Source organism: Topomyia yanbarensis, chromosome 3 (genome assembly GCF_030247195.1).
Source record: "Topomyia yanbarensis strain Yona2022 chromosome 3, ASM3024719v1, whole genome shotgun sequence".
In the NCBI taxonomy this organism is placed as follows: Eukaryota; Metazoa; Arthropoda; class Insecta; order Diptera; family Culicidae; genus Topomyia; species Topomyia yanbarensis.
In genome coordinates, this window is record NC_080672.1 from 290353800 (window position 1) to 290362194 (window position 8395).

At 36.5% G+C, this 8395-nt stretch overlaps 1 protein-coding gene across 5 annotated transcripts in view; it reads right to left on the minus strand.

The window, feature by feature from the left end:
* Window positions 1-6479, minus strand: part of LOC131692505 (transcriptional repressor p66-beta) — a 29908-nt gene extending 23429 nt beyond the window's left edge. For all 5 annotated transcript variants that reach the window (XM_058979595.1, XM_058979594.1, XM_058979592.1 and 2 more), the window contains exon 1: window positions 6236-6479. The gene's annotated coding sequence lies outside the window, so the exon portion shown is untranslated. The remainder of the gene's footprint in view (window positions 1-6235) is intronic.
* Window positions 6480-8395: the final 1916 nt, after the last annotated feature.

Sequence of the window (8395 nt, forward strand, 5' to 3'; positions counted from 1 at the left end):
TACATCAATTTTTAGGTAATTTTCAAGGGGTTATTTTATCGACTTCCTCCAAAATTCGGCGAACCTATTCCCATTCGTGCGGTAGTTTATGTTAAAAAGATATCCTAACTTAATTGGTATATTTAAGGGTTTATATGTTGCAGATAGAGAAAATTCATAAATTTTCAGCTTTTCCTACACAATATTAAAAGCTTCCTAAACAATTGTTCCTAATAAGATTATGTAAATTATAAAGTATTTGAAATTTTTTAATAGAAGTGACGGAAGGTTATCGAAAAGTTTAGTGAAAAAGAAAACTCCAGTAATGATAATGATTTTCCCTAACGGGTTTGGAGAGTTTTTTATTTGTTCTTTGGCATTAGGATTAGGGATAATAATTCAGATTAAAGATACTATGGGGAAGCCATTTTTAGAAAAAGTCGATGTCGAAGTTTGAACTATGCACGCATGCACTTCAGAGGTAGCGAGATATCAAGAGCTGAAATTTTAGTGCTTAGTTCTCAGCCGCGTTGGGAATTTGATGGGATTTTCGATTGATTGACACCGGTGTAGTGGATTGCACTGGTTCTGCACTTTCTAGCAGAAGTGCCAATGGAACATACGCAGTTTTCTGCACTTCTGCTAGAAAGTTCAAAAACAGTGCAGTTTCAGTGCACTCCACTACACCGGTGTCAATCAATCGAAAACCCCATGGGTCAACGCTATTGAGTATGAACTTCAAATCCATTCGAAAGTTTGTTTTTTCGAATTTTTTGACTCAGCACAACATACATAACCCCTTTAGGAAAATTCAGTGTTCCCTACACAATGCATTGATTGAAGAATTTATATATGTTATTAACGGAGCATTAGCAATAATTCGTTTGTATTTCTATTTTATGGGCCATTTTTTCGCTTTTCCATTAAATTGGTTTAACCTTTGAGATTTCTTGCACTGATATTGTCCTATGCTAATTTGAGCGATTCTCCAAGTCCTGCCCCTATCCCATATAGTATGTGTTATCAAAAACATCGCGAAGCATCAAGTTCTATATGTTCTCAATCGATCTAATACCCGAAGAAAGCGATGAGAGTTATAAGTAATGTATCATCACACTGTTAGGTGGATTAAAAGCGTTTTTTATGGTGTAAAGACATTTAATTAGCAAGGGACTGGAAGGTATGAAATATTTTTCAATATTAAGAGCCATAGGCTAAATCTTTTTGTAAAACGAGTAATAACACAAAGGCGGTATTGTGGGGTAAGAAAGCCATTATTCATCTCATAATTATAAATTGGCTTACAGTGATCGGAATGTGCCAATAGGCGTCAGCATCCTTGCTTCGTTTCTAAGAAGCATTAACATAAAAAAACCTGTTCTGGAAAATGTAACTCATAAATTATGTAACGCAAAAATTGACTCCCCCTTTCCTCCATGAAACAAATTGTCACTAATTTCCGAGAGGAACGACACTTCGTGACTTTTTGATGAAATGAACTTTTTTTTTTTTTTCGAGAGTTGTCCTACTGGAGCTGTAGAGCTAGGTTCTCGGAAGGGCTCCCCGTCAGAATCACATACTACAATTTGCAGACGAGACAGGCAATGTCGCCCAATAAAACACTGCAATAGGCCAATTGTAGCGGGCCGTGATTCTGAATGTGATATTCTTTGTACGGTTCAGGCATGTGCGGGCGTAAGGACTCGGAATCGCGTGTATCATCGCGAAGGGCTCGAATATTTGTACGTTAATGTGCTCGATCGCGTGTGCGTTTGTATGTCGCGTGTGCTAACGTGTAACTTCGCGTGCATAAATTCTATTTCATAACCGTGTGCCTTTCGCATATTCGCGTGTGTTCTAGAATGATCGCGCGCGGACCGTGAATCTGATACTTAATTTTTTGTGTACGGTTCAGATTCCAGAAGGAAGTGGGCTCTTCCATATCATTAGAGATCCCAATCATGTCGTCGTAGAACGCGTGGTCTAGTGGATATGAGCTTTATTTTTTTTTTGATTGGTCCAACTGAATCTATGGACCTAAATTGCTAGAATAAAGGTTAAAGATTTCCGGACGTGACCGATTCATGATCGCGCATTTGCGGGTTGGCGTTTGAGATCGCGTTTGTAACTTCGTAAGTACTAAAACGTTCACACAATTGCCGCAATGTTATCAAGTTTACGCGATCGCGGGCATAGGTGTGCGTAGATGATCGCGAAGGGCTTAAGCGTTCGTATGTTGACGTGTTTGTCGCGTGTGCTCTCGTGTATGTGACTTCGCGTGTATAAATTCGATTTTGAAACCTTGCGGCAATTCATATATTCGCGGACCGTCATTCTGATCTTTAGTTTTCGGTGTACGGATCACATTCTGACAGGGAGAGAGTTATCCCATATCACTAGAGTTACCGGTCATGTCGCCATGGAACGTTTTGTCTAGTGGATATGGTAGTTATTTTTCAATTTAATTTTTTTAATAATTAACAAGGACCTAGATTGTTTGTACCGAGGATAGATACTTCCGGACGATCCCGATTCATGATGGCGCGAGCGCGGGAGTTTGTAGGTTGACACTTGAGATCGTGTTGGTAAGTTTATGAGTGCTGAGATTTTCACCTTATCACCGGGGTGTAATCATGTTTGCGAGTTCGTATGTTGCTTGGAAAATCGCGAGGGGCTCTAACGTTTGTGCGCTGACGTGATTTTGTAACGTGTGTTCTTGAATGGTTGCGCGAACCGTGAGTCTAATATTAAATTTTCAGTGCGCGGTTTGAATTCTGGCAGAGAGTGGGATCGTTTATATCGATAGGGTTCCCGGTCATGTCACCATGAGACGTGTTGTCTAATAGGTAAGGGCGTATTTTCTTAATTGGTCCAGCTGAAGACATGGACCTAGGCTTCTAGGATCAAGGATAGACTTTCGGACGTGACCGATTCGTAATCGCGTGCACGATGGCATTTTTGTAGGTTCCCGCTGAGACCGCGTTTGAGAATGTGTGAGTGTTAAGACGTTCACTATCACCATCTTTGTTGACCCAGCTGAAGGCGGGTGTGGAATGGCAGTATAGGACTCGAAAAGAAGAAATAAAAGACAATATATGAGAGACGTAATAGATTAGATAGGTACAAGATACAGCTGAAGTTATGATCATCACATGAGACATACATTAGTACTTCAAACACTACTAATACTTGAATAGCCAATCACCACACATAGCACATCCTTTCTCAATTATCTATTTGTTACTGGTTGATTGTTGGTTATGAGCTGGTGAATAGAGGAAAGGTATAGAACAGACAAAAGGCTCATATCAGCCCTCCCGGCCTCCTCGACACACCACTATCGAGGCGTATTGTAATCAACATCTTGAAGCGGGCTTCTTATATAAATCACATCCTCAGTAGTCATAATGTTTGGTGGATTATTAACATGAGAACTAATTAATTTCTAGTAGTAGAACTTGGTGCAAATAAAAACTAAAAAGAGCGAAGGTCCTTATATTTAGATAACTCTATTGAATATATTGTGGCTTGATGATGTTTACAATACCGTCAATCCCATCAACCTGCGGGAGGGTTCGTGACTTTTTGATGAAATGAACTTATAAATTTAAAATCCTGACTAGAATGATCATTCTAGAGCATTTTTTCATTACATCATATCTAACAGAAACGTCAAACGGAGAAAATCGCGTGCAAAAATTTCCTTGCAAGTTTCAAATTATTTACCAATTAAAGCACACAGAAGGCTATTAATTCTACTATCACCTCTGCATTTACTCATTGCAGGATCGTATAAGCATATTACATGTTTTTCGCGAAGATAATAGGGTGATAACAATTATTTTATTACATTTTACCGATCACTTTTGCTATTATGCTCTTTTACATATGTGGTCTTTGCGACTCCGTTTGTAGATCGCACATCTTGCTGTGACGTTTAGAGAGACGGGCTTGTAGTTGTAATATATTTCATGTGCTGTATTGCAACCGAGTGTAGATAATATCTTGAGATTTGGCATTGGAAAAACATACTAACTACAGTCGACTTGGAGAAACATCACAACGCAAAACATCACATCTACAAAATATTAGCAAAGCTTTGATATGCTATATGACATTTTGACTTAAGATTAAATTAACATATAAAAATTTATCATTTTTCTCTATTATTTGTGGACGATAAAGAGTCATTGCTTAGCTTTTATTTGGCATAATAAACTCAGTTTGTTTACATTTGTTAGATATTACGTTTTGAATAAACGGTATAGATAATGCTCGCGTTTGAGCGAAACAAAATGACGAGTACAACACACCCTTATTCATCCTAACATTTGTCGTAATGCGTTGAATAGTCAGCAGAAACTGCTCTAATGTATTCAAATAAGTGGGCTATATATCGACGAGAACATTTCAAATGGGCCGATAAACAAAACGTAAACAATTCCGGTTAATACTTACTTCAAATGGACACTAACAAAGCTTTATACATACCTTAAATAAGCCGATTCTGAAACCTAGCTGTTGAGGAAATAATGGATTATCGAAAAGGCACATAAGCAAAATAACTCGTTTTGCTTATGTTCCCTTTCACTTCCCCTCAAAAATTAACGGCTCATAAACACCAAACAACAAAACGGAAAAATTTGTTTATGGGCCCTTTTTTTAATGAAAAAGACTATACTTGAAAAGGGAACAAAAACATCGCAACACCAAGAAAGGGATCAAAATAAACGTCACATAATCATTTGTTGTAAACAAAAGGGCTCACCCGCACGCACTATAAGCTAACGTCTCGCCGAAAAGGGATTATGGGAGAGGGCACAAAACCAGTGCGATGTTTCAAAAGGGACCAAAACATTTATCTACAAAAAACGTTCAAAATACAATTGTTTTAATAAATCTGTTATATTATTCGGAAAAAATGGTTAATTTAACACGGCATTGAGTTGTTTGGTACTTAAATCAAGCTCCTGTTCATAAATGGGAATATAAAGTACGAGGTGATTTTTCAGACGCCATTTTCTCAACATGAGCTTATTGTATATAATGCCTTATGAAATGTTGACGTCGATATATAAGATAAATTAGGGTACAATTACCCTACTTCAATGGTGGTACGTGGAATCCAAAAAAAGTAAGCAATCACCAGGAGGGCGATACTATCATTTTTATGCGACTGTCAACGCATCGAATAAATCTGACATTAAAATCGAACACGATATGAAATTTTATGCAATTAGGTACACTGAAAAAAATCCAAACGTTAAATCTATTCGCCTCAAACCGCTTAAAATTCAAATGAAAAAGGAATGCTATTGTTATCACGCGCACACATACCTTCTATGTGTCAACTGTATAAACTATGTATGCACACACATAAGTTATATGTGCATATTGTTATAGAATGGGGTTTTATGTGCCTAATAGTTATGAAATGTGAATGTAAGATTAATATTTCTTGTAAATACACACATTAGGTTTATGTGCCAGCAAATAGTGTCTATATGCCTCCGTTAATTGCAAAAATCTATGTGTAAAATCAATAGGCATAACGTTTACTTTTTTTTGAGTGTAGTTCACCCAATTTAAAATTGTGTTGAATATTATCATCGTTCTACAAAATAAAAATCGACAATCGGTGGTATTCAACATTACATAAACACAAGTAGCGCAATTAACACTAATTTGATAAGTAAACATTTTCGAATGCAAAACTTAAACAAGGTACTTGTCTGATAGTCAATTTTTAAAGTAGCATTTACTTTCTCTGTGTTAATAGCCAATTTGCACTCATTCGATACCTTTCGGTGTTGATTAGAGACTTCCATCAATCCACGACAAAGTGCAACTCGACAAAACATTGTCTATAATTTTCTTAGTTTTTTTTCTACTGCTCTGTGATCGCTAACACTAATGTCAATATTGAGATATAATGACTATTTGAAACGAATAGTTTTAGACACAAACGAAATTGAACATAGGTGCACGTAGCAGAACTTGAGGACTGTCGTATACTATTAAAATATCATGCTTGCAAAATTCACTGCCCGCATTGAAAAACAGTAGTCGCCATGTCGAAGAAAATGCTGCTCAACCCGCGGATACATCTCGCGAGCGCTTATTTGAGGTCAACACCGTGTACGCTTTTCATCGTTATCTCTCCCACCCCATTATAAACTCAACGAAATCCCAGAGCTCCGCCACCGACGAAAAAATATGCTACCAAGGAAAACCATCGTTCTGCAAGAAAGCCTACCTATCCGCTGCTGTTATGTAGAATACAGTATGTATTATACACGCATTTTTTCACATTATTCACACACAAAACCAAAAATCAACTATCCCACAAGATTCAGTATTTATATTTTGACAATATTAATCACTTTTTCGGTCAAAACTAACACTTTTGGTACGATAATTTTGCAAATAATACTCTCACAGAAGAGCTGCTTGTTTTCCTTCAATCATTCTCCCGTGATACACGTTCACCCAAAACTCCTCATTTTGGCGAGTGAGAATGTCAGGCGAGATTTCCGAAAAATAAATTAGGGGGCATTTTCTAGTAGTACGACTCAAAACTCGTCGAATTGTCAAAAATAGGCCTTATTGGCTCGAATCAAAACTCATCGAAATGTCAATTGACGATAGGTTGTGGGCTGGATGTTGTTGGCTCGAATCAAAACTTGTCGAAAGTAAACAAAGTTCATTTCATATACTCAACCTGGCGCCCACGTGGTGAAATCGCTAGAATCCAACGGGGTGCTGGAGCGTGGCCAGAAAATTTTTATTTCCAGATTAAATTTTACTAAACTTCCCAGTTAAGCTCAGCCGGAATGCTGGCTGGTTTTAATTCGAATTCTGGCTCCAGTGACACAACCGATTCTAGCTAGAACACACTACTACACACTTTTTATTTAGTAGATTTACATAAAAACGTAGAATCACTGGATAATGACTCGACATCTCTATATTTTGTTTTCTTTCTATACATAGGTCAGTGACATTCTAATCATTCTAATCGAGAATAGTAAATTTAAAGATAACAAATACTAACGTCACAAATACACATACAAATACAAATATTCGAAAAGATTTTGCTTGATATGAATCCTATCGACGGGTATTCGATCGGAAGGAAACTAATAATATGCGTCGTATTTAAGATTTAGTGCTTGCCCCTCGTGGTAAACAAATGATTGATATGTCACGTCTTTATTCAAATATTTAACGTAATTTAATATATTAACCCATAAAGGCGCAAATCATTTTGTTAGAATTTTGTGAAAATTGTCTAACAGCTACGTCACGTCAATGCGATAATTTTTAGACGGTTTTTAGGTTGCTTGGGTAACCAACCTAATTTGGACCCCTACATATTTTTGACCCTGTTAATGTATTTGCCTCCTACACTGTCAAGTTTCTCTGCATTTGTTTGGTTTGAAGCAGCAATTACATTCCTTGGGTTGTCTATTAAGTTTCAATATGATTAGTTCATCTCTAATTGTTTAAAATTAAACAGAATCCACAGTTTTCATAAATATCACCGAAAACGTTTCATGTTTCAACGATAGCCAAGAGGAACCGGTGGAAAAGATACATTTTCAAATTGGATTTAAATGTACAATTATAATATTTTTTTATCGATTTAATTAGTTTGTCTGATTTGTCTGATTATTATGCATATTACGTGTTTGAAAAGGTTTCGTCGTAATGTTTTATCTAAAAAATCATAACTAACTGGTGTCCACAATATGTCTTAAAAAATTGATATCAACTTATTTTGGACACCCCTCGATTTTCTTTCTTGACAGCTATTTGTTTATCGAGTTAGAATAATCAAAAAGTGAAAAATTTCGTAACGGTAGGTCGCCTGCTCTTTTTGGTCAAATTATTTAAAAATGTTCAAACCAATGGATGTCGAAATTCAAACGATTGAGGAACATTTCATTGAAGACGATAAACAGATAGCTGTCAAGAAAGAAAATCGGGAAACTTCTGAAATCCATGTTGAAGAACATTTGTAGTTCGAATTTGTTGAATTCGACGAGCTATATGTTGACAGATCTAAGAGACATATCACAGCTATATAATGATGATAAGAGTGTGCTTGCTGAATTCCTAGAAACACACACGAACAGGAACATCACGATTCAAGCGACGTAGTCCTGCTGTTTTAACATTGTGTCGAACAGTTGAATACCACAAGGTAAAAACTGAAGAAAAAAGGAAAGTAAAGGAAGAGAAACAAAGAAAAATTAAGCTTAGAAAGAATAACAAGAAGCCACCTCGTAAACAAAAGAATTAAAAATTAATATTTAGTACAAGAAGATTCCTGACGAACTTTGAACCTTGATTTATCATCCACTTGAGGATGTTACTCCATAATACTGCTACAGATGAATTGTTACACGAAATA